Genomic DNA, 25,071 nt, shown 5'->3' with positions numbered 1-25,071 from the left:
AATATTGTTGTTGTTGATCAAAAGAATAAATATAAAAATATTAGTCTCCAATCCAAAATCTATCTTCACAATTAAGAAAGAGTCAGTAATAACTGTCACCAGAACATAAAAGCAATGATTCAACAAGTTTGCAATATATGTCACCAAAAGAACCAGTTTCACTTAGTGAACCAAATACAATTTTAATTCACTAATGGACAGCTACCAAAAAAACCCAGCATGCTGATTTTAGAAATTTTAATCTCTTTTTAAAAAGCAATGATAAAATCAAGAGATAAAGCAAATGCAACAAATACCCCATATTTTGTTTCAGTAAAATACCTGATACCCTACCATCTCAAAATCTTAAGTGAAATATGGCTGAAAATCACTTCAGACAGAATGCTATTGTGAATTGAAAGCTGACTAATATGCTGGAACCAATGTAATAAACTGCAATAATCATCATCTGTTTAGGTATTATGACAGATCCAACCACTATAGTAACTGATCACTTCAAAGTTCACTTACACTTTCACTGCCTCATATTTGAATTATGCCACAAGCTAGATAGGTACACAAAGAAGTACCAGAGACTGACATTATGGACTGTTTTTATCAATTATCTATATTATCTGTTAAAAGAGCAAGTGATGCCTCCCTAAATGTTTCTACATTACAACATTGTGAATGATGAGAATGGAAATGATTTGACGAAACAAGCTTCATAAATGAAACTATTTATTTGGAAGATGCAAAGAAAGAAATACTCATGAAAATACTCTCAGAGACACACCACCTCATGAAAAAAAATCAGTGAAAAATCAATACTAACACACTGGTATTATGTATTAGCAGTGTTAAACACAAAATGTAATTTTCCAGGAAAGCAGAACTAATTTTTCCAGAAAGCAAAAAAACATGTGCCAAATATTCTTACTTTTCAATTTTTACATCAACGATAAAATAGAATTATTACATATTATTATGGACAAAGCAATAGCATTTTATCTGTCAGCTTCTACGGGTGACTGAGGTACTTATTAGAAGACTGTTCTTTTCTACCTACAATCATATTTAATTCACCTTTAGATAATACATGAAAACAGTTGGGTTTAGTCTGATAAACTAAAGGACAACAAAGGTCACAAAGGCTGAAGCAATAATTACACTACCTTTCTCTACCTGTCCTCAGACATCAAAGAAAAGTAGATTTTTTTTCAAGATATCAATTATGGTCTGTTTTCCCCAATCCTTGGCAGCAGTCTGCCAACCACTTACAAAAGCCAGCTGTCTAGATCTACAATCAAATTTTGGTTAAAACAATTTCACATATAGTCTTGCAACTAAGTCATTTCCAGAGCTAAGCCATCATGCTGATTAGTACCAAAACTATCAGTCCTCCCAGATGAACTTTCAAAGAACATTTTCTTTCCTCTGTCTACTTGAAAACCAGTATTTCCCTCCCATGTTTGGCCCAAACAGATATTAACTGTGCAAGAAGTCTGGTTTGATCTTTATTTATCTTTAGTCTAACTAAAAAAAAAATCTCTGAGAAAGGTGTTTATACTTAAAAATGAATAATATGACTACTTATTTATATTCCTCGTTGTTCCACCAGATTGACAAGTCATCACTGTGCTAACCAATCGCACCATTCTTCACAGTAGTGAGAAATTCGATTCCCTGTGTACAGGAGAGTGTGAATACAAATACCAGATGCCAAAACAATAACGCAAACCTCCCATTGTCCCAGCAGGCAAAAGGAACCTCACAAGACTTCCACTAAGTACACACAAAGAAGTTATAAGGATGTTAGATACTACAGTCCAGGAAGAATGTGATAAAGACTATCCATGAAAACAGTATAAGCTAAGGAGTATATGGAACAAACTAACATCCTCCTCACCTCCCACCCCGAACATTTTACAAAGATGTATGTATGTTTGGGGAGGTGTCTGTGTGTGTGCAAAAACCCAGCAAGAAACTTCAACTATCCAACAACCCATAATACCTTTCTCTGTTTATAATGTAGCAGTCACAGAATCACAGAACAGTTGACATTGGAAGGGACCTCTGGAGACCGTCTAAGTCCAACCCCCCTGCTCAAGCAGGGTCATCTAGAGCACATTGCACTGGACTGTGTCTGGAGGGGTTTGGAGTATCTCCAAGGATGGAGACTCCACAGCCTCTCTGGGCAACCTGGTCCAGTGCTCTGTCACCCTCACAGGGAAGAAGTTTTTCCTCATGTTCAGATGGAACTTCTGTGTTTCAGTTTGTGCCTGTTGCCTCGCGTCCTGTCACTGGGCACCACTGAGAAGAGTCTGGCCCCGTCCTCTCGACACCCTCCCTTCAAATATTTGTACACATTGATACAATCTCCTCTCAGTCTTCTCTTCTCCAGGCTAAACAGGCCCAGCTCTCTCAGCCTTTCCTCATAAGAGAGATGCTCCAGTCCCCTCACCAGCTCAATAGCCCTACGCCGGACTCTCTCTGGAGTTCCACGTCTCTCTTCTACTGGGGAGCCCAGAACTGGACGCAGTACTCCAGATGGGGCCTCACCAGGGCTGAGTAGAGGGGGAAGATCACCTCCCTCGACCCGCTGGCAACACTCTTCCTGATGCACCCCAGGATACCATTGGCCTTCTTGGTCACAAGGGCACATTGCTGCCTCATGTTCAACTTGGTGTCCACCAGCACTCCCAGGTCCTTCTCTGCAGAGCTGCTTTCCAGCAGGTCAACCCCCAACCTGTACTGCTGCATGGGGTTATTCCTCCCTAGGTGCAGGACCCTGCACTTGCCTTTGTTGAACTTCATGAGGTTCCTCTCTGCCCACCTCTCCAGCCTCTCCAGGTCTCTCTGAATGGCAGCACAGCCCTCTGGCATATTGGCCACTCCTCCCAGTTTTGTATCATCAGCAAACTTGCTGAGGGTGCACTCTGTGCCTTCATCCAGGTCATTGATGAAGAAGTTGAACAAGACTGGACCCAGTACTGACCCCTGGGGGACACCGCTAGCTACAGGCCTCCAACTAGACTCTGTGGCACTGATCACAACCCTCGGAGCTCTGCCATTCAGCCAGTTCTCAATCCACCTCCCTGTCCACTCATCTAGCCCACACTTCCTGAGCTTCCCTATGAGGATGTTATGGGAGACAGTGTCAAAAGCCTTGCTGAAGTCAAGGGAGACAACATCCACTGCTCTCCCCTCATCTACCCAGCCAGTCATTCCATCACAGAAGGTTCTCAGGTTGGTTAAGCATGATTTCCCCTTGCTGAAGCCATGCCGACTACTCCTGACCACCTTCTTGTCCTTTACGTGCTTGGAAATGGCATCCAGGTTGAGCTGCTCCATCACCTTTCCTGGGATTGAGATGAGGACGACTAGCCTGTAGTTTCCTGTGTCCTCCTTCTTGCCCTTTTGGAAGGTCAGAGTGACATTTGCTTTCTTCTAGTCTTCAGGCACCTCTCCTGTTCTCCATGACCTTTCAAAAGTGATTGAGGATGGCCTAGCAATGACATCTGCCAGCTTCCTCAGCACTCGTGGGTGCATCCCATCAGGGTCCACAGATATGTGGATGTCAAGTTTGCTTAAATGATTTCTAACAGGACCCTACTCCACCAAAGGAAAATCTTCCTTTCTCCAGACTTTCTCCCTGATCTCCAGGATCTGGGATTCCTGAGGGCTGGCCTGAGCAGTAAAGACTGAAGCAAAGAAGGCACTCAAAGCTGCCTACAGTACTCCTAGCTCACCACTGCCCTTACACCCATAGCATGTGAACAGCTGATATACTTCCGAAGGAAGCCAATCCAGAACATGGAGCATGTCCTTATATTACACATCCCCTGAAGCCTTTGTAGTCTAATCAGTTATCCTAATGGCATATCGTGGCAAATCTTACTTCTTTACAGAAAGTTAATTCTGAAAATGTCTGTAAAGTCTAGCACGACTAATATTGTGTTTGTTGTCAATGGAACATATCATGACCTACAACCTCCTTCATGATTATTAAATCTTGACAAAGTAGAATAAGCAGAGGAATTTCAACACCAAGGTATAGAGAAGTACCACTGAGCAGCAATTGCTAATTATTCTTCAGCAAAATACAGATGCTCACTCACCGTTTGAATAATGGCAGTGAGATAAATGACAAAGCGTACCCTCAAAGCCCTAGAGAAGATCAGCAAAATTTATCAGGAAAGCAGTTATTTCACAGCAACAACTACTACTCAGTTCACAGTTTTAACACAACCCTGTCTCAATTATCATACCTTGAACATTGAACTTTTCTAATTTATGTAAGCACACCAACTGCACCCAAGGCTACAAGGAACAAACCCTATGTATGACATTTAGGCTGGCCCCACTATACAGGTAAATGAGAAGTCTGGTGGAGCTGCTCACGTCCACACATGGCCATGAACATAACCATTCTCTTGTAGCAAACTGAAAAATCAACAGTATCTTAATGAATTGCTGCAAAAATCACTGCGTGAAGTTATCCAAACTGCAACACATGGACTGAGACAGCTGAATGGTTTAGTGGTAGCACTCTCCTAAGAAATCCAAATCTTTTCTGGAAAGTTCTGTGGTTGTTAACTCTGTGTACTCACAAAGCAGCTCCTGGAACCTGCAAGAAAGTTTGCTAAAACAGGCATACATTCCTTTGTATGAATTCTTGATTTTATTTCAAGCTCAAATTTTTCTCCTTCTCTCTACACAGTGCAGACCAAAAAAAAAAATATATATATATATATATATATTTTACAGTTATATGCAGACTATAACCTTTTTATTTCAAGGTTTCACAGAATATCATGCTTAATCCCTTTACCTAATTTTACCCCATTTTTGTTATTGGCTTATAAAATGAAACTGAACAGACATCAGGCAAGAGTAACTAAAGTGATCAGTATGCTGGAGGGACTTACATAGCAAAAATTATGTAAATTGATCAAAAGTAACAACATTAATACAAGTAATCTCACAAGTTTATAGTATTCACAACAGTCAGGTATTCTAATTTGCTGATATAACCAAGGTTTGGGGCACTAAAATAGGGGAAAGGAAAAGGAAGTATCTAAACATATTATAAAAAAGTTTCCCTTTCAAATACACTAAGGTAAGGAATAGTTTCTCAAAGAAAGCATAAAAATTACAGTACTTGGAATTTTTAATACAATAAGTAATTCCAAGTATGCTGGCAGGTAGACACAACAGATTTTTTTTATTTCATTTTTATGATTCAAACAGAAGCATGCTTTCTTCTCTTGTTAAAAGCATGCTATTTCTGTAGGAGAATACTACTACTGGTCAATATGCATAATTTCTGCAATGTACTGAGCCGGTATCACATGTTTCAGGAAAAATCTAGTCTACAGAAAAAATATTAACTGTAATAAAGCCTCCAGTTGGTACTAGTGATACTGACAATAGAAAAAAAGGGACGCAAAAATGAAAAACAGCAAAGGCCACTTCCTAACCATGTAGCTAACAGGCTGCCAAAGTGTGCTGCCAGTCTTTAATGTATTTCTAACTTTTCAATTAAGACAATTAGAAAAAGCTTGCTTTTAGCTATTTTGAAACAATATACTTATTAACACTGCTGCTTTATTACTGTAGCAACAGGAGGAAAAAGCGTGAGCACATTAACTTTCAAGATGACAGATGAAAAACTCTTGGGATCCATACATATAGCCTGACATTTCTTTTAAATATATTCTGAAATAAATAAATTTTAAATTACTAAAAAGAGGCAAATGTGCAATAAACTTAAAAGACTGCTGTGGCAAAAATGGCCAAAAAGTTACAGATTTTATGAACAGACTGATGACTTATGACTGATGAGATGAACAGACTTTGAGGCATAACTGCTGTGCATTTTCCAAGACAAAATAAACAAAGATTATCCAGTTGGACACAGGGCTGAATGACAAAGGACGTGTGTATTTATAAAGATTTGCCAGCAGAATCATACTGCAGCGACACACAGCTTTTATTGGCAAAAGCTCTTTAGAATAACTTTAGCTGACAGAATAAACATCAGCAACAAGAATCTTTTGGCAGTATAAGTGGGTTTGTCCTAGGAATTTTGCTGGCTTAGTTACGCTGGTTAATGGAGTGATCTTCTTCATACTGCTAACTGACATAGTTACGCCAGTGAAACTTGAGCACAAACACTGCTTACTCAGCTTTTGCAGCATTGAACAGGATTCAGAACCTCTGTTTCAAACTGCCATCCTTCCTTTTTATTTGTTCTCATGAATAATAAAACATCTGAAACAGAAACCATGACTCCACTGGTAGGAACGGGAAAATTTTCTGACTACTGAGAGTGAGCTCCACAGTCTTGCACAACAAAGTGGTAAAGCAGAGGTACAGTGGGTACACCGCAAGAAAACAAGAATTCTAATATTTCTCTTCACCCTGCATCCTCAAGGTATCAAAGACAAACTCAACAACCTAAACATTCCTGGTAATTGTATTAAATGATGCATCATAAGAAATTTTCTAAGACATTGAGACCTCGCTGAAAAACATCACTACCAATAATATTCAGAATCATTTTTTCTAGTCAAGCTTCAGCTTCACATTTGTGAGTGTCAGACAATATGGCTGACTGAGCGCACACAAGACAAGACTTCCCGATGAAGAAACATGAAGACAATTTGCACTCGGTCTAATGAAAACTTGGCAAAGAAAAGCAGTCCTTTCCAAATCTGAGAGATGTCCCAAAAAACTCAGGTGGCCCGAAAGGAAGGCAAAAATAAGCCAATTCTTGGGGTGGGTCCAAAAGTCTTAGGAGACAGCACAAAAGAAGGTAGTAACCGATCTTCACTGAATGATAAGCATAAGCTTCTAGGAGTGTTTTTCTGTGAAAGGACTTAACATCTTGGAGCAAAGAGCCACTTGAACAGTATTTTGGGGCAGAGCTCCAACAGTTACCTTTCAGACAGTAAGCGTTCCCCTGAGCATCTATGTCTCCACACTGAATACTAGGTACGTCTCAGAGGATTTAAAATGGGATACCACTGCCCTCTGAGACTGTTAAGAATTAAGAAAAATGATATGTAGCTAGTACTTGCGATGCAAACTTCAGGAACAGTGATAAAGGAACCCTAAGCATGACACTAGTTACTTCTACTGCTATAGCACCATGCACAAGAAAAAAATAGTTCAGAAGAAAGCCTGTACCCTTGGCTTCCCCTCTTTGTAAGATTAGAGAGGAATATTCTCTATTTCAATTCTATAAGACAGAACAGAATATTCCTTAGCAGTGCAGATCATCTTGAAAGGAGGCATACAATGTTTCCTCCAACTTGTTTTTGAAATATCAGCAGGGGTAAGAAAAAATTAATAAGTCTAGCTTAAATGGAAGCCAAAACTACAACAACAACATCAGGTTGTGAGTATAAAATTTGCTCTAATAGGTTTATATGTATCAGGTTTCTTACCAATTTCTATGAATTCAGTATTCCTTTTGATATTGAAATAGAGAAAATTTGCATAGTATTTAGTAAAAGGAACATAACTTTTATTGTAAAAATGAGATCAACACTAACAACCATGGTATAAAAAAAAGGGAATAAGTCAATTTATTTCTTAGTGTTTGAAGCTACAATGTTTTACACCTATCAGTTCATGTGTCTATCAACTGTACCAATAACACTTATCTGTAATCTTTCTGGGCCATCCATAATTCACTTATAGTTTATAGAATTAATTCCTGTTTATTGACACTGAGAACAATGGACAGTGTTTTCCTTCAGCTATCAGAATAGACAATGAATCCTACGTGGGAAGTGTTTCTGCAAAAGATCTGAAGGCATACAATAGCGAAGCTCATACTGATACCACAAAGCACATTCCACCAACTGCAACCCTTCATTTTACTCATGATCAAAACACATCATTAACCTGAATATGTTATGTTTATATGAATATGCTGTTTATTCAACTGAAGGCTGACAGGCTTCATATGCATTTCCAGGGCCGCCCCTGTATCCATTCCTTCTCTGAAATGTGACTCTTAGTTAACTATGTGTTTAAGATGCACAGAAACAATAACTATCAGATAGTTAAACCAAAATTGCTTTTAGTTTCACATAGGATACAATATTTAAACAGTCTTAAGAACCTGTTTCTTAAGTGACAATTTTTTAATACAAAACACTGGAATATTTCTTTATCAGACGTGAATCTTAACAGGCACAAGAATCCTGTTTGGCACACTGCAGCACCCTCTATAAGAAGAAATGAAGCAAATTCTGTTTAGTACAGCTACACATATGATATTTTTCCAGTTCTGCTGCTTACACAAAAAGGACCGTGCATACTAAGATGGAACACATGCATCACATCCAAAGCAACTCCTTTTACAATGCTGAAGTATGCTGTAAGAATTAAGGAAAAGCACAGCCATCTCAAAGTTCTAAAAATTGAATTTCAATGATATTTGCATGTCAAAGGAGGAAATCTGAACAAATGTCTTAAATACAAATTGGTGCATGCAAACAAAGGTTCAAATCCTTTGAAATATCCTTTGCAATCCTTTTTTTTCATATAAACAAAGCAATTTCAATACTGTTAAACACAAGGCATGAAGTATTTAATATTACATCAAGCTGTTTTTTTCCAATTAGGGACTGTTATTTTGTATTTTCCATATATCATCCAAATTTCAATTCAGGTAAAAAATCAGCTATATCTCCTTTCTAACAAAGAACAAAGTCAGATGTTGGAAAAACATTCATCTTACTTTTAAACCTCAATTTATTGTCTCAGTTCTGAACTCAAATTTGTCACTGGTGGGGATAGTAACACAAGGAAAGCAATGTGAAACCAAAACAAGAATTGCTGTTTCCGCAGAAACTTCCTGCAATTAACATACACTACAGTAGTAAGCAAAACCTGTCCTAGTGATCTGACTAAATATTTGCAATATATTTCTCTTAAAATATGCAAGTGTACAAACTACGCAACAAGTATTACTAGTATTTAACAATGTTTCTATACATATGTTCAGTTTATCATTGCATACCAGTTCATCTTTAAATTACCTACCAAGATCTGAGTTCAAGTGTCCATGTTTTGACATCACCACCACCTAAAACAATACAGAAAATGCCATTTCAGGAGATGGTGGTAACAGCAACTTCTGTGAATACACAGAATCCTGAACTCCTATTTTGGTATGTAAATAAGACAGAAAATAAATTTCTAACTAAAACAAATTCGTAGCTATGTAAAAATGGATAATTTCCCTGTATACAAGGCTAACCCACATCAAACTTTGCATGCTTACTTTTAAAAATTTGTCACTACAGAGAAATTACCTCAAATGTTAAAGGAACTAAAATTGTTCTAATTTTTGAAGTGATACAGAGACAAGAGGAAAAGTCTGGTGACATCAACATAAGATGTTTAGATACAACCACATTTTAAAAGAAGATCAGGTTTTCAATTTTTAAATAAATCTCTTCTTCCAGCTGATGGGACAAGGAGTCTGAAGAGAACTCTGGCTGAAAGTTGTCTTCATACCAAGGTTTCCTCTACATATAGGTTTGTACGTATGGTATGTATTCACTATTAACTTTTTTTTTCTGTTAGGGATGTGAAACTAACACACAGGTATGTCAATACAGAGGGGGTAATTAAGACAATTTTGAAAGAATCACACTTTTTCCACTTTTCCCCCCCACATTATATATATATATATACATACGAATATATATATAAACCATAATATACATAAATGGACAAACCAGCTTTTCAGCACTGAAGACTAGAACTTATTCAGAAAAACTAAATAAATGTTCATTTTAAGCTAATCATATTTGCTGACAAAGTTTAAAAGGCTGTCCAAACCCTGAATTGAGCCAAATTGCTACCTAAGTACCTGAACTAGTACTTAGTGAGGCATAACCCAATTTTTGACATAAGAATACTTTCTAACATCAACTAACATAGATTTAAAACATTCTTGTCCAAACTTCAACTCCCACTTGAGTGATTGCATTTCCACTGATATAAACATACTTCATACTAGTGTAGTTGATGCCCTTACTGCAGCAGACACCAAAGGCATGTCAGCACTAGAAATTTTTCCTAGAAAAAGTTCTACTGACAAGTTACCACAACAGCAATTGTGGCACAGCATATTCATGCTTGGCTGCTTTCATTGGCTTTCTGTGTCATCACAACATGAAGTTGTGCTGGCAAAAGATATGCGTCTTGCCCAGTACACCACGCCATTAGAAATTTCTGGTATACATAATGCAATACCAGGAACTGATCAAAATTGGGCTCCGATTTTTTCAGTAATATCCCGAAGTACACTCAGTTTCTACACTCTTCCAATCTTTCCATCTTGCTAGAAATATGAAGGCTCAAGAAATACGAGAAACTCTCAATCTGTTTCACAAACCAAACAAGTAGTCCACAAAACAACCTACCTAGCAAGCTGATGGGACCAGATTGTGATGCAGATGTAGAATGTTCTTCAACATACTGCAACACATGCACAGTGATTTTAATACAAGTGATTGTCATAAAACTTAAAAAACCTTGTATTTAAATACAGGCCTGAAAGCTCAAAGAGGACAGAGATACTTACTTCTAAGAATAAGGCACTCTTCAGGTTCTGCTTTTTCCAATTTCCTTCCTCTCTGAGGGGATCCCACAGACTGAGAGAGAATACTGAGGGAGAAATGTCCCACATGGCACACAGCGCAACTGCAATGTGGTCCAACAGGGAGCTAACTATAGCAGTCTCCACATCAGAGTCAGGGCTCTTCTCCCTACATCTGTTCTCTGCTTCTCCTAGTTCTCACTCTTCTCCTCTTTTCTATTCCTTCCTTCCCCCAGGCCATCTCTCATATGAAATGAAATTTTCACAGCTGAAATAGCAAAAAAGGCTTTACTTTGTCATTCACATAGTTAAGGACAATTAAGCCCTCTGTATCACCTACAAATGGTTGAATGCAATGAAATGTCAAGACAGACCTATTTTTAGTGAGGATAATGTTATCGCTGGCATCCTGTTAACTTTTTGGTAAAACAGAGTTACTATGTTTATACACTGGAGAACCATTCTTAAGACTAGTATGAACCTTGGACTTAGTTTAACTGATTTAACTCTTTTTTTAAAGCTCATCAGTTGTAGATAATGGCCTAAACATTAGAGACTATTTGCTTTAAGCCTACATGGGCCACTGCATTTTTACTAACAGCTAGTGTATGTTAATATGGTTGTTTTAAGCAACTTTGAAAGAAAAGCTTTGGAAGCTTTGGAAGAAAAGTTGGAGACTGAATGCACCTTTTACCCTCAGTAGCTTGTAGAACTTTGCTATTGGGAGCATCAGAGTCATCACAAACCTTGTGGACATACTAACTACTGCAACAGCAGCTGGTTCCACTGTCCCTACCAAGTATGTACTGGGAGGCTGTCATGTAACAGATGTAATGTGTAGAAGAGCTCAGTCTTCTCAATATAAGAAAAAATTTTTTTGGATAGAAAAAGCAAGAAAGAACTGATCTTTTCTGCTTGCTAAGTTAATCTGAAAGAGAAGTATGAGAAAACATTGTAGGCCCTTCTCATTGCAGTTTAAAGAAACAGCTTATATCTGTGCAGATCTTTTTTTTTTTTTATCTCTAGAAAACAGGATTCATTCTCAGACAGTCAAAGTACGTTTTATAAGACAAACACAGTAGGCACATCAGGTGATATGTGAAGGAAAAAAAGCCTCATATTCCCAAATGCTCTCAAATGAGCATGGTTCCCTCTCAGACCCTCATCCCTTGTTTTTATTAAGGAGAAAGAAAAAAAAAGACACAGAAGTTTTAAGCACATGAGAAACTCATCGAGAACTGTGCTTTTTATATGATCCTAAGATCTGCCCTATTTTGGAAAAATCCCAAGTCATTTACATTATCATAGCTATGAACCATCAGTCAGGTATATGTAAACATTAATGTATTGAAAGCAGAGGTAGAGAACATAAACACTCAGTCTTTGTGTTTGGATCTGAGGAAGAGTGCTCTGACACATCTCTGTTATATTAAGGAAACAGAGGATGAAGAAGGAGAAAGCTTCCCAGGTGAGCTCTAACCTCTGTTCAGCAGAGATTCACATGCAAAACGCCTGAACAGACAACAGTCTTGACAGGTTCTTTGTATCTGCATCTAAAGATTTCTCTTGCACCCACATGTATCCACTTTGAACTTTGCCACCTGTCTTCAGAAGTTCCTTCCACAACTTTATTTAAACTGAATAGTTGTTCCTACTCTTTTACCACTATCCAACCTCTCTATTTCCCTTGTTGTTCCACAGAACATCCAAAGGAAACACACCTTTAAGCCCAGAACATATGCTTATCTTACAAGACAACTATATATTCAGCATGTAGTATCTCAATCAGATTCTTACTACTGTTTCTATCTGAGAAAAATAGATGTGCATCCTTCACTAATCACCAAACATTTTAAGTGCTAAATGAAAAATGTTATACGAGGCACATAAACTAAGAATAATGAAAACATATACTACAGCTTTATGATTTATTTCAATGATTTATTTTTACTGCAGTATGAAAGAAAAGTGTGGGTGGTCCTAACAGAAACAGACCCGGCAAAGCTGTCTGGCTAGGATAAAAGGTTCTGGAGAGAAGACAGGGCTGAGTTCATGCAATTGCCGTGTTCACCTAGGAAAATGGGTTCCCAAAGATTTCAGACATAGCAACAAAACTGCAAGACTGAATCACTTACAACTGTAGCATCCCATGAAGATGAAAGGATTCCTTAAAAAGAAAGCAACCAAAGGTATGTCTGTGTAGTGGTGGTCAGGTGAAGAAGCACAGCACAACATCTGAGGTGATGGTGGGAGACAGAAAAAGCAATGTTATCACAAGTGAAACTAGGAGGTTAAGAGTTCTTTGAGAATGAGCCCAAAAAGTGCTAAATGAGAATCAGGAACTATAGAAGATGAGGTACACTGGATGAGAAATGAAAGAGAGAAAGCCTTGATTTCATGAGGAGATATTCTGTTCTTCCAAGGAAATCAAGTATAAACCAAATCCAAGGCACCGGTCTTTCTGCAGCTGGTAAGCCTGTGTAAGAGACCAGGTGAGGCAGCTGTGTACTGCCTAACTACTTTTCTACCACGGAACAGTTCCAGCACTATCCAGACAAACTGGTTGGACAGCAATCAGCAACAAGCTTAAAGTACAGAAAGGTTTTTTTCTTTCCATTCCCTCCCATTATTTTGAGTCTCTCACAAATATTTTTAAAGAGCTATTGCTGTTAGCATTTCACTGCTGCCAAGAGAAAAAAACTCCTAGTTTTAGATGTTCCGGCAAGCAGAAATCAGTAGAGGGCACCAAAAAGTAAAGGAAGTTTACTTGACAATCTTTCAGGAGCTTAGAAAAGGAGGAACCTGCTCCCTCCCAAATGAACCTAAGTGTAAAAAGCATGAAACTTACCCTGCTAATCAGAGAGCTGTCCTGGTACTTTACAGATCAAACTCAACACCTAGCTTAGCCAAGTTTTGTTCATAATAGAATTTAAACATGCCCTATTAGGTTAGTTATCATGATCTAAGTGCTAATACATAGTAGGAGACTGTAAGTTGTACTTTAGCATCCACTAGTTAGTTACAGCTTTCAGGATTTATCCCTCTACAATCAAAACAACTCTCCAACTACAAGTATGAAAAAAGAAAATTTACATTCTGTCTGTACTCTTACTCCTACCTACCAAATCCCTTCTCTGGAAAACAAAATACTCTTTACAAAGTAAGATTAAATGAGAAAATGTTTAAGAATCTACTTGCTCTGCACAAATTCCCACTAGCTTCACTATCGATGTAGCCCATGTATTCTCTGCTTCTGTGGACACATAAGACAGTTTCGAAAACAGCAGACTACAGTTGTAGTCAATGCATAAGCTTCACAAATCACAATCCACACTTTTCAGAAAAAGAAGAGCTAACTACACACTCTGTGGCTCCTAACCTCACCCCAAGTGCAGAATAAGGACTGTTAGGTTTACAAGTTCAAATTAGTGTCTATTATATTTTTCTTAAAAAACTACAGGCAAATTGTAGAGAAATGACAGATTTAGATCAAATAAAGTTTAACCTGCTCTGTAAGTCAGAGATATGACAAATTAAGTTTCACGTAGCAAAACCTTGAGAGCTCTAACTTATGAACCCCTCTTATTTATATCCCACTTCTTTTCCCACAATCACCACTCTTACTGGATACTATTTAGTGGTAACAACTCCATGGAAATCTTTCTTAAGACTGTTGTTCTACATATGCCATTTATTCTTCTCAATCTGCACCTACAGGGGTTTTGTGATTAAGGATGACCAACATCATCAACTTCTGCTGTTCATTTAATCTCCCATTGTCCTTATTTGCTCAGTTGCCCCAGTGCTTTATCTTCTAATGACTATTCCCCTCCTCTCCTTTCTTGTCTCTCCTGTACACTGCTCTTCCACTCATAGCACAGAGCTCAAAAAGGAGCTTTTTTCTCTTCTGCAGAATAGTGGGTCTCTAATACCAGCTGCAATACCCTACTGATAGAAAAAAAAGTTTCTGTTTTTCATTCTTGTTAGTGTTGCAAAGCAGTTAAGGAGTCTGTTGGCCAGCAGACAGCAAAATTCCTTGGATGTGGGTAAGCACAACATATCTGGCAACTGAAACCAAGGTAATATTCATACTAAATGCTCCTTTAAAACACACATGTAAGCAACAACACCTAATCAAGTAGTAAGCAACAACAGACCAAGTATTAGTGAACATCATCATCTTACTGTTGCAGTCACCTCATCATGCGTTTAAAGAGCATACCAAAACATACGTTTGCTCCAACAACCACCCTCAAAAATCTGTTTCAAAATCCAAATGCTAGGCAGTCAGCACCATTCTTGTGATATAGAGCCAGGTGAACTTCTGCATAAGCAGTAGCTAAATTACTGACTATAAATAATTGCTGATTCAAATAAATGTCCCCAGAAAACATCTAAACGCACAGTAAACGCTAAAATACACTTCTTAAAGAGGTAACCAACATCCTTCTGACATAACTATCATTTCTATAAAAATGCCCCTTGCGCTACATTAGAATTAAAGATCTAATGATACATAATGACAAAAGTTAACAGAAAACCCCCACACTCACCCTTCCTAACGTCAATGTTTCCTGAAGGAGCCTGTCTTCCCTTCTGAAGCGATATTAAGCTACAGGAGGTTACAGAGGCAGACAGGCTGCCCGGGCTTCCCAGCGGCGAGCTCTGGCCCGTGCCCCCGCCGACCCGTTACCACGGGCGGCCCCGCAGAGCCGCCGCCAGGCCGCCCCGGGCCCGGCTGCCGGGGGGGCGCCGCCGCCCCGCCCCGCGCGGCCCCACCACCCTCCTTCCCTCGCCCCGCCGGTACCTGCGGCTGCGGGGCGCCGCGGGGCCGCGCCCCCGCCTCCTCCGCGGGGCCCCCGGCCACCGCCAAGGCGCCCGCGCCGCCTCCTGTCGTGTGGGCCGCGGGCCCCCCCCGCCGCCGCCTGGGCCGGGCCTGCGCCGCCTGCCCGCGCGCGATCGCTTCCGGGATTGTCGGCCCGGCTCCCCCCGCCCATCACAGGGCGAGCCGCGCGCGCGCCCCGCGCCCGCCTCCAGCCGCCGCCGCCGCCGCCGCCGCCGCCGCCGGCCCCCGCTGCCGGCCACCGCCGCCCGCCATGTTCCGCCCCCTCCGGGACGCCGCGGCCTCCCCGCGCCGCTGACGTCACCGCCGGGCCACCCGGCCCCGCGAGGGGCGGGGCAGGGCCTGCCCACGCCCCGCCCCGCCCCGCCCTTTGTTTTCACGGGGGGGCGGCGCTCGGGGGCCGCAAGGTCCCGCTACGTCACCACGCTCGTCCCGGCTCCGCGGCCGGAAGAGAGGGAAGGGCTAGGAGCGAGGGGCGGGGCCAGCTGGCGCACCGACGAGGAAGGCCTTTGCGCATGCGCGCCTGGGCAGAAGCTGAATGCCCCGATGCTCGCCCGGGGGCAGTCAAAGGGGCGGAGGCACGCGCCGCGCAGGCTCGGCCCCGCCCCCTTTTAGTTTCGGTTTGGCGTTCCCGCCCCTGCGCGCGCGCGCGCGTCGGATCACCCTGGCGACCGCGCAGTTCAGCTCCGCGCTGTAGAGGTCATGAGGAGAGGAAGGCGAGACGCAACGCTTACAGACACAAAGTTCATTTTCTCAGCCTTCCATTACTTCTTTCAAGGAACTCAAATATATTTTTTCTTCCCTTAAGGTTTCCTTAAACATCTATAATGTAGTTCCATGAAAAAACAATTTAAAAGCAGTGGAGAGAAAAATAACTATCCTACATAACCATTTTAAAAGGTTCTCCTTGTCTTCTAAATTATAAATCTGTTCATCACATTCTTAAAAAAAAGAAAAAGAGGGAGAAAATGGTATTCCTAAGACTTCAGCCTGAGCGCCACAGCTAATCTGTGTGGGGTGCTAAAACCTGCAGGATTGGACCTCAGAATTTGAGCCTAGAGATATTTTCTGTTACAGCTCTACTTTTAATGAAATGTACAAACCTAAGGAAACTGAAGTAAACCATCAGAACCTCACTGGTAAATGCCCAGTCAAGCTAAAAGAAATGATAATTAAAAAGCCAGGATGTTAAACCTGCAGGAACTGAGAGCCACCACCTCCAAGAACATCAAGCCGCTCATCCTTCCCCCTGCTTCTGCCCGTCACTGCCTTCACCGCTGCCAGGCTTTGTGAAATACACACAGATGAGAAAGTCGTCACAGTACTAATACATACTTCTTCACAAAACTCAGGCAGGTTCATGCAACATCACTCTTCTTCCCACCACAGCACTATGAAACCTTTGAGATTAATTTTCAGTCAGTAACAGCTCAAGAAGGAAACACCATGAAGGCCATCTGGACCCCCAGCGACCACCACCTCCAGCATCTGCCCAGCTCACGCCTCTGGCCTCTCCGAGGCTTCCCCCACATGTAAAAGGGAGCGAGTACAGAAGGTCAACAAAACCTACAAAAGCAGAGGAACAGTCACCTGCTGGGGAGCAGTTAGAGAAACATTACCAGCCTTGTGCTATCGGCAGTGTTGGAGACTGCCTCCTTACACAGAATTGCTCAGCAAGGGGGTCAGGATCGTTCAAACAATCCCCCTAAAAATAAGATCTCACCTAACAATCTTCAGCTTTCAAACCTGCCTGTGTTCTTTGTACTTCCTGCTAATTACATTTTCCCCAAATCCAATCCAGGAAAACAAAAATAAATCCACTGTAGATATAAGGAATTAAAGCTCTAATGGAGACAAAAACTTCCTTAGGCATGCGAGTAGCTTAAGATCATTAAACAATATTGTTGGGGCCACCACATCTGAAATGGAAATAAAAAAGCATGAAGAAACTCAGCAAAAATATAGAGAGTTAACTGAAAGTAGGCATGAAAGAAAAAAACAGAGAAGAATGAATTAGTGCTGTCCTATGTAGAACAGTAAGACATTTTGCAGTTTTGAAATTGGAAGGAGCAAAATGAACCCCTTCTAATATTCCTATTTTTCTATATATTCTCCCTCATCCATAGGTAGAGATTCCACAGAAAAGGTGGGTAAATATCATATTATTTTATAGATGAATCTTAAAATGAATTCCTGATGTGTCTTTAGTTTAGCTATGGGCAACACAATTTGGCTTATTCTCCCTGACTGCTCCACCCATAGAGAAAAACAACACAAATAATTTTCTCAGGATTAGATTTGTGATGCACTCTATCTCCTGTGAAAAAAATAAAAGCTTTATAACGAATTGATATGGCACTCTGGATTACTATTTAAGGACTGAGTAATGCCCCATGACCAGGACAGACAATCTAGAGCAAGTTTAGGAACAAGAAATTACTGAACAATTGGAAGGTGCAGTCATCGTAACTTACAGATTTAGAGATTAGAAATAGTGAATCAAATCATTTGGTTGAGTGTTTGGGTCATAGGAATTTGGATATAGAAAGGATTATGTATCTATAAAGGATTTAAGTTCCAAGTGGAGAGAAATTCCTGACATGCTATAATAATACTTTATCTAATAATCTAATCTAATAGGAGTGAATTGAAATTAAATGAAATTAAATGAAATTAATGAAATTAATGAATAATGAAATTATTCATGAAATTAATGAAATTAAATGAAATTATGAATATTTAAATGAAATTAAGTGAAATTAAAATAAATTATAATAAATTCAAAAGGAGTAAAGCAAGGTAAATATTTGGAACTAATAATATTTTCTAATAGTAAGTCTTGCCTAGTCACATGGAAAGATTTCTAAAAAGACTGACAAAGCACAATATCACCATCAAACAAAACATTAGAAAGTATTAAAGCAAGGTAGTGTAAGTGAGCGCAAGGCTGAAACACTGCAGCTAAACCCACCTAGCTTCTGTCTCTCCCTCATCTTAATGTTCTAGAGTCTATCTGTGCATTTTACACATTCTGTGTACTTCATTATAAGCATTTTACTTCATTAAACTGTAATATATAAATATCTAACTGTCCCTTATTTAATGCCTCACCCTACAGCCCTTAGTGGTGGTGAAAAATGGCCACTGCATCGCATTTTTTCATTACTACTGGGTAGTCAATTTGTTCCTATCTGCCTGAGAACTAGGGAATAGATAGCTGGATGAGACCACTGAAAAGAGATGTCCCAGGAGTAGTTACAACTTGCATCTTTGTAGGTTTGTTGACAAATGAGAATAGTGAGAAATTAAATGAGCATGCAGTCAATTAATTGATTGCTCACTCCTGCCCAGTGTTGCTACTGCACTATAGTATTGTAACCAACTGCTTTCAGGAAGCACTATTTATGGATGAAGACAAGTGTGTCCATTTCCACAAGTTCTTCAAAAAATTAACGAGTGGAGGAGCAGACATTTACTTGACCAATACTCCCCCAGTGACATTAACTGAGCATTAGTCCTTGATTTTCTCTTGTAAAATAAGAGTGCAGTATTCAGTAGCATGTCTGAGAAGAGCACAGATGTTACTTCTGAAGATTGTTCACTGTTTTTCAAAACAAGTGGCCATTTTAGTCAAGGGATCAGCTCGGCTCGCCTATAAAATGCAAGGCAAACAGTTTCATGTATTCTTACAGAAAAAAACAAAGCTCCTATCACATAAAACTGGCACTTGACAGAAAACATATTTCTCTGAAATGCTCCCCAAATGCATTCTTCCTGCTTTTTATACTAGTTCCACTTGAGTCAGCCTTTATACCGAGTGATGTTCTAATTTGGTACAGAATCAATAACGATGTGAAAGATGGTTTTATCCATCCATCCCCAAATATGCAAAGATGTAAAGCTCTGGCCCATTTCCTCTGTTAAGATGGAGGCAGGTGGTATGTCAAAAAAAACTAAAAAGGCTGTGCACTGTTCTGAAGTTTAAACCGGGTAAGCTTCCACCCCCTTCCCACTTCCACACCCAAACCTGTGAAGCACCTAACAAACATAATTTTCAACAGGACTTAAAACAGTTTTAATTACCCTGATATGATTGTCTTCCCTCAGTTTTCTCTCAATCCAGCATCTAACACAGAGGTGATCTTCCATATAATGATAGAAAAGGAAGAATGTTAAAAGGGAGTGCCAGTCTGATGTTGGTGCACTAGGATCCCTCTGAAAGGAAATTTCCACCACCTGCTCCTCACTCAAGAATCTTCCAGGAACACAGTGCGCTAGGACCAAAAGAAAGCTGTGAATATAAGGCAGATAAAAGGAACTAATATTTCATTGTGCTCTTTTCCCCATGTAGCACCACCATGTTTGGACAATTGGTAACTGCACAAGTGAACACATGATTAAGAATCTTTCCTTCTTAATACCTCTTTTTTCCTTTTCTCCCACATTTTTCCTTTTGTTCCACACTTCTGATGTATTATCTAGAAGTGACCTTCAACCGTGCCAGACTGAACTTCAACACTACCTCTCCAAAGAGGACAGTAAAGGCTTTCTATTGAGCAAGCCCACTGCAAAGCAAAGCTGGAACACCAGCTGTCAACTTCTTTGAAAATAACTCCAACAGCACAGAAAAACAAGAGTTTAACTGTTTTCCTTTTTTTTTTTTTTTAACTCTAGAAAGGATATTTTCAGACATTGGAAACACTATACGGAAAATAGTGCTGTCAGTGTTTCTCAATGCATGACCAGCTAATCAACTGGAAACTTAAATTCTTTTTTTTTTTTTTTTTTGCTATGTTCTATATAACCTCTTTGTCCAAGCCCCAAAATCTAGGATGTACCCTCAAAATCAGAAAAAAAAAAAAAGGAAAAAAAAAGGCAGTATGGCAGTAAAAGAAACTCACACTGAAAACAAATCCAGCTCTAGAATGAACTGGAAAGGCCATAAAATTATCTTTAATTTACTCCATCAATTCAAAACACAAGGATTTGTGCACTTATCAAGGCACAGATAGCCAGATAATGTTCCAATTCCCAAGAAAGACCATTTTAAATTTTATTAATACATACCCTTTCCCAGGCTTGTTGAGGCAACAAGAAAGCTTCCTATACATTGTCCTACTTGCAAATAATGTAGTACATATTACATGCTGAACTAATATTAATCAATTTGTATTAAGGATAGGAAAGCTTAAGTAAAAACAACAACAAGAACAGGAACATGATACCAAGTCTCAAAAGAGGTTCAACCTCTAAACTTTTCCCTTCTGTACTCCACAGTTATACTACTGACCCATCACCGAACATTTGACTAAAAACATTCAGTGCTCTACTGACTCAAAGCAGACTAGTCTGAGAGCATGATCTCTTCACAAAAAAAGTTAGGAAAACAGTTGCACACTACTAAACAGGTTGGTATTTTAGGCTGCAGCACTGAACAGTAGGTTCCTGTCTGTAAAACGTGGAGTATCCAACTCCAAAACAGGAAAGAAAAGCCATTGCAAAAAAGCCTCTCAGCACATACTTAGGTTTAAACCTCAGAAGTCACCAACAACAGTAATAATACATACCAGCTTACCTAAAAAATTAGTAGTGACATTGCCATTCTTTATTACCTGTGGGTGTCAGTATGGCAAACCACACATTTAGAATAGCAACAGAATGCAAGCAAAAAGAAAAATATACTACAAGATAAATTTCTCCTTAACCGATGAAAAGAAGTATATTACTTAACAGGCCAGAGGGATTTCAAAGAGTAAGTCTGAAAATTAACTACCAGGCCTGGAGAACAAATAATTTTAGTACAGTAAAAGCAGTACAATTAAAAAAAAAAAAAAACACACTCATCTGGTGAAGGAAACATTTATGTAAGCCTCACCTTGTCACTGTCATCGTTGCAAATGTGATCTTGATGGATTGACTGGCATTGAAAAGAAGTGCCAATGCTACCTACAAAACAAGGTGGAAAAAAATGAAAAAAAAATTCATTAAAATGATAACTGAATTCCTGTGAACACTAAAAATAAATACAGACAAATGTAGCAGCCAGAAATTTTTTTCACACAGCAGAGAGACTTAGTTGCCAAACATCTATGTCAGACAACTCTTGCATTTAATTCTGATGATGGAATAAGCAGCAGAGAGACATTTTTCACAATGTGCCAGCAATATCTTCACACAGATTTTTTTTTAAAAAAACGTTTAAATGGAACAAAATTAGCACTGGTTCATCAGTCCAAAACAAACATATGCAGTAAAATACATATGCCCAAACATAAGTATGGGGAAGCTATCCCTTTGTGCTAAGGTAGTCTAATCCTGTCCCATTCCCTTTATTCCATCACAAATTTCAGCACCCTGGGTAGCCACACAAGAACAGTCTCTTTCCAATGATATGTTAAGAATAGCAATGAGTGGAAAAATCCAAGGTCAAAGCAGAAAAACATAGTTTTGCTGAAATTAGTTGCGTTCATACTGGAATTTCTTCCTGCTTACATTTTTTCCACAAGTTTCTTTATGCCACATTCTCTTATGTGAGACAGCACACATCTACAAAGGTTTACCCTAGTCCTGAGACTTCTGTCCAAGGAGGAAGACAACTTAAGGTTTGACTGGATCCACACAGATAGTCAAACAGTTTTACTGAACTCTTACTCACACTGTAAAGTTTTGCTTCATGTGCTTTTTTTCTTGCTCAGAAAATACAGGAGTGGAGTAACTGCTCATGTTGCTTTTATGCTTCCTGAAGCATCTTAAAGTCAAAATTAAAATCTGCACATTATTAAGAGAATAGCTGACAATATGGACAAGTTTTTATTCTGCAGATTTCTGTGGTACATGTGCTTATACTGTCCATGTGTTTTGCTAACAGAATAAAAGGTTATTAGTGCTCCTCTGGCTCCAAGGAGATCCTTTTCTCCTCTGTTTCTTCCTTTATAGTCTCCAGAGCATTTATAAGACTTTATTTTTTACAAAGTGTTTTTATTTCATCAGAATATACCTTACTATCATACCAAAATTCTGGATAATTAGTCCAGTATCACGTAATGTCTTGTACTCTGTAAAGTACTTATACTGGTCCATTATACAAGACTTTAAAATGCATTCCCATTAACACTTTAGCAGTTCTTCTTCTGTCATCTTCAATTCCACCATGATTTTAGCCACAGTTCTCAGGGACTGCTGAAGGTAGGAGCTTCATACTTCACACCACTAGAAAACTGGGACACCCAGCTGCTTCTGATGGCACAAATGATGGGGGTTTATCTATCATCAACTGCCATGTGTGAAACCGCTAAACTGTACTGAAAGCCAATCATCTACTCCTCAGCATGGTGAACAAAAAAATTAGAGGCTAGAAACAGATATTGGCTAACATGGAAATAAATACATATATCAAGCCTGTGTGTCATATGAGGGGAAAAAGAGAAAAAAAAAAAAAAAGAGTCTCTTCCTTCCCTCTTCCTATGAACATTGAGCAAAACACTTTTCAAAAAAAGACAGGAGAAAAAAGTCTCATTTGTAAAGCTACACCATTTCGTGGTTTTCCTTCCTTTCTATCTACCTAGAAACATTTCCCCAGCAGTTTCTTATAGTCTTTCTTTTGCAATTTTGTAATGTGGATAGGCCTGTTTTGTACCATTTGTAAGCATTTCCACATGTACCATTTTTTATAGATCCACATGTTGTTCTGGATGTGTTCTTCTGCACCAGAAGAAACTTAATCAACAAAGAGGCTTACCTAAACAGGCAGCCAGCCATAGGCAGAAGTCATGGCCAATAAGTGCACAGCCCCCTTAAATTCCTCTCTCAATATAGTTATTTGGAAAAAAAAAATCTTAGTGTGTCACTGCTTATTGTCATCACTACCTCAAGTAAAAAACAATGTATCTAACTTTAAAATCACATTTTATTTATATATATATATATATGTATATTATATATATATATACTTCTAAAACAGAAGGAAAGGAAAAGGAGAGAGGGGAAATTAGTGTTTTTCTACATATATGCATACACAGACAAACATGCACACATGCGCATACACGCATCAAGTGCTAAACTCCCAAAGAATATACTCCCCCATATTTCCACAGTAATTGCTACTGCTATTATTATGCCACATGAATTTTTTTGACTTCAGTTTCTGTATGTTCCCCTTCTTTCCTTAGCTCTAGCATGAAGTACGGAAAAAGCAGTACAGTACTGCACAGGTACTACCAAAACGTCAGTGAAAACATGCGAGAGCCCTATCCAGTTCTTAGCCCCTGGATGTTGTTCATTGGTGGACTTGAGCCAATTCACATAATTTTAGGCTTGAATCACACCACTTGCAGACTAGCCAGCTTTACCACAGCTACTGGGAAACAATTCATTTCATGGCTGCATGTAAATACTGTCCTGGGGGTTTCCAAGTTTCATAAAACAGCTAACAGTTTCCAATTTTTCTGTCCAAAAGTTTGAAGTTGCACATGCTAGCTGAACACAATTCATTCAGACAAACTTCTAAATAAGTTTCCTCACCACTTAAACATTCTTCTTCCAAAGCAAAAAGTCTCCAGCAGTCTCACAAGAAATCTGACTTCATCCACAAGAAAATTCCAACATACCCTGACCTTATTAACAGGAATAAAATGTTCAATTTCCTTTTCCCTGACAGGTAATACTAATACTTTGAGCCCAACAAATGATATGATTTCCTTCTTTTCCTTATGTGAGTTTCTTTTAAACTAGACAATTCTTAGATCAGCTTTTAATGTGTAACATTGTACAAGTGGTATCTTACAAAAGGCTCATTGTTAGGATACTTTAGTACATAAACTCCATAAATCTCTTAAAAGAGATAGCATCAAAAGATCCCATAGACTATGCAAGCTACAGCTCTGTATTTCAGTTCTCATACCTAGAAAGTAGTTTCCTTGTTCATTCTTATATTAAAATACAAAAGTCCACACTGCTGTGCTGGGTAGATAGTTAGAGCTTCCTTAACACCTTCACAAATCAAATATGGAAGAAGTTTCAGTTAATTGATAGATAATTACAATTTCAAATTGAAAGAGTAATTAAGAGCACATTGCTCTCTCCAAGACTTGTACATTCCAGATACTACATGCTATCTGAAATGTATTTTCCTGCAAGGATGGGAAGTCTTCCCTCATCTGCCACCACATTCTCCTGATATTCCCAGGACAGAATAACTCTTCAAATATGCAGATGACTGTCAAGTTCTTAATAATCCCATGGTTCTGTTTTTAGAAAAAAAAAAACAAAAAGGCCAAAACACTGTGCCAGAATCTACACATTAGTATGAAAAAAAACAAACAAACAGAATTTCACATAGGATTTACTGATTTGTTACAGCCTACTTAAATAGTGCTTGAATATAATAAAAGACTGTGAAGCCTATATAAAAGGGTCAGAGCAGTACTTTATTGGGGTTTTTTTGGCTTGAACAAATTTGGCACCAGTTGCCTTTCAGTTTTTGTTTGTTTATATCTGTTCTCAGACTCCAAACTAAAAAAACTTGATGCAGCTGGAACAGCCTGTTTAAAACTGTTAAGCATTTGGGCTCACAAGCAGGCTTTGAACTGAATCTAGATTTATAGTTTTTATTGCTATTACT

The 25,071-nt window shown here is 39.1% G+C and overlaps 1 protein-coding gene across 8 annotated transcripts in view; it reads right to left on the bottom strand.

Annotated features, from left to right (window-relative positions):
- Positions 1–25,071, bottom strand: part of RNF38 (ring finger protein 38) — a 144,721-nt gene that overhangs the window by 43,852 nt on the left and 75,798 nt on the right. Inside the window, exons 1-4 of one of the 8 annotated variants that reach the window (XM_067316518.1) lie at positions 12,745–15,150; positions 10,595–10,877; positions 10,434–10,488; positions 9,043–9,085 (exon numbers count right to left, since the gene is read on the bottom strand). The gene's annotated coding sequence lies outside the window, so the exon portion shown is untranslated. The other 7 variants (XM_067316520.1, XM_067316515.1, XM_067316516.1 and 4 more) reach the window with 7 other exon arrangements.

The sequence above is a fragment of the Apteryx mantelli genome, chromosome Z (genome assembly GCF_036417845.1).
Source record: "Apteryx mantelli isolate bAptMan1 chromosome Z, bAptMan1.hap1, whole genome shotgun sequence".
NCBI classification, from domain to species: domain Eukaryota; kingdom Metazoa; phylum Chordata; class Aves; order Apterygiformes; family Apterygidae; genus Apteryx; species Apteryx mantelli.
The sequence above is the reverse complement of the archived record's forward strand: the minus strand, read 5'-3'. Positions and strand labels throughout refer to the sequence as shown.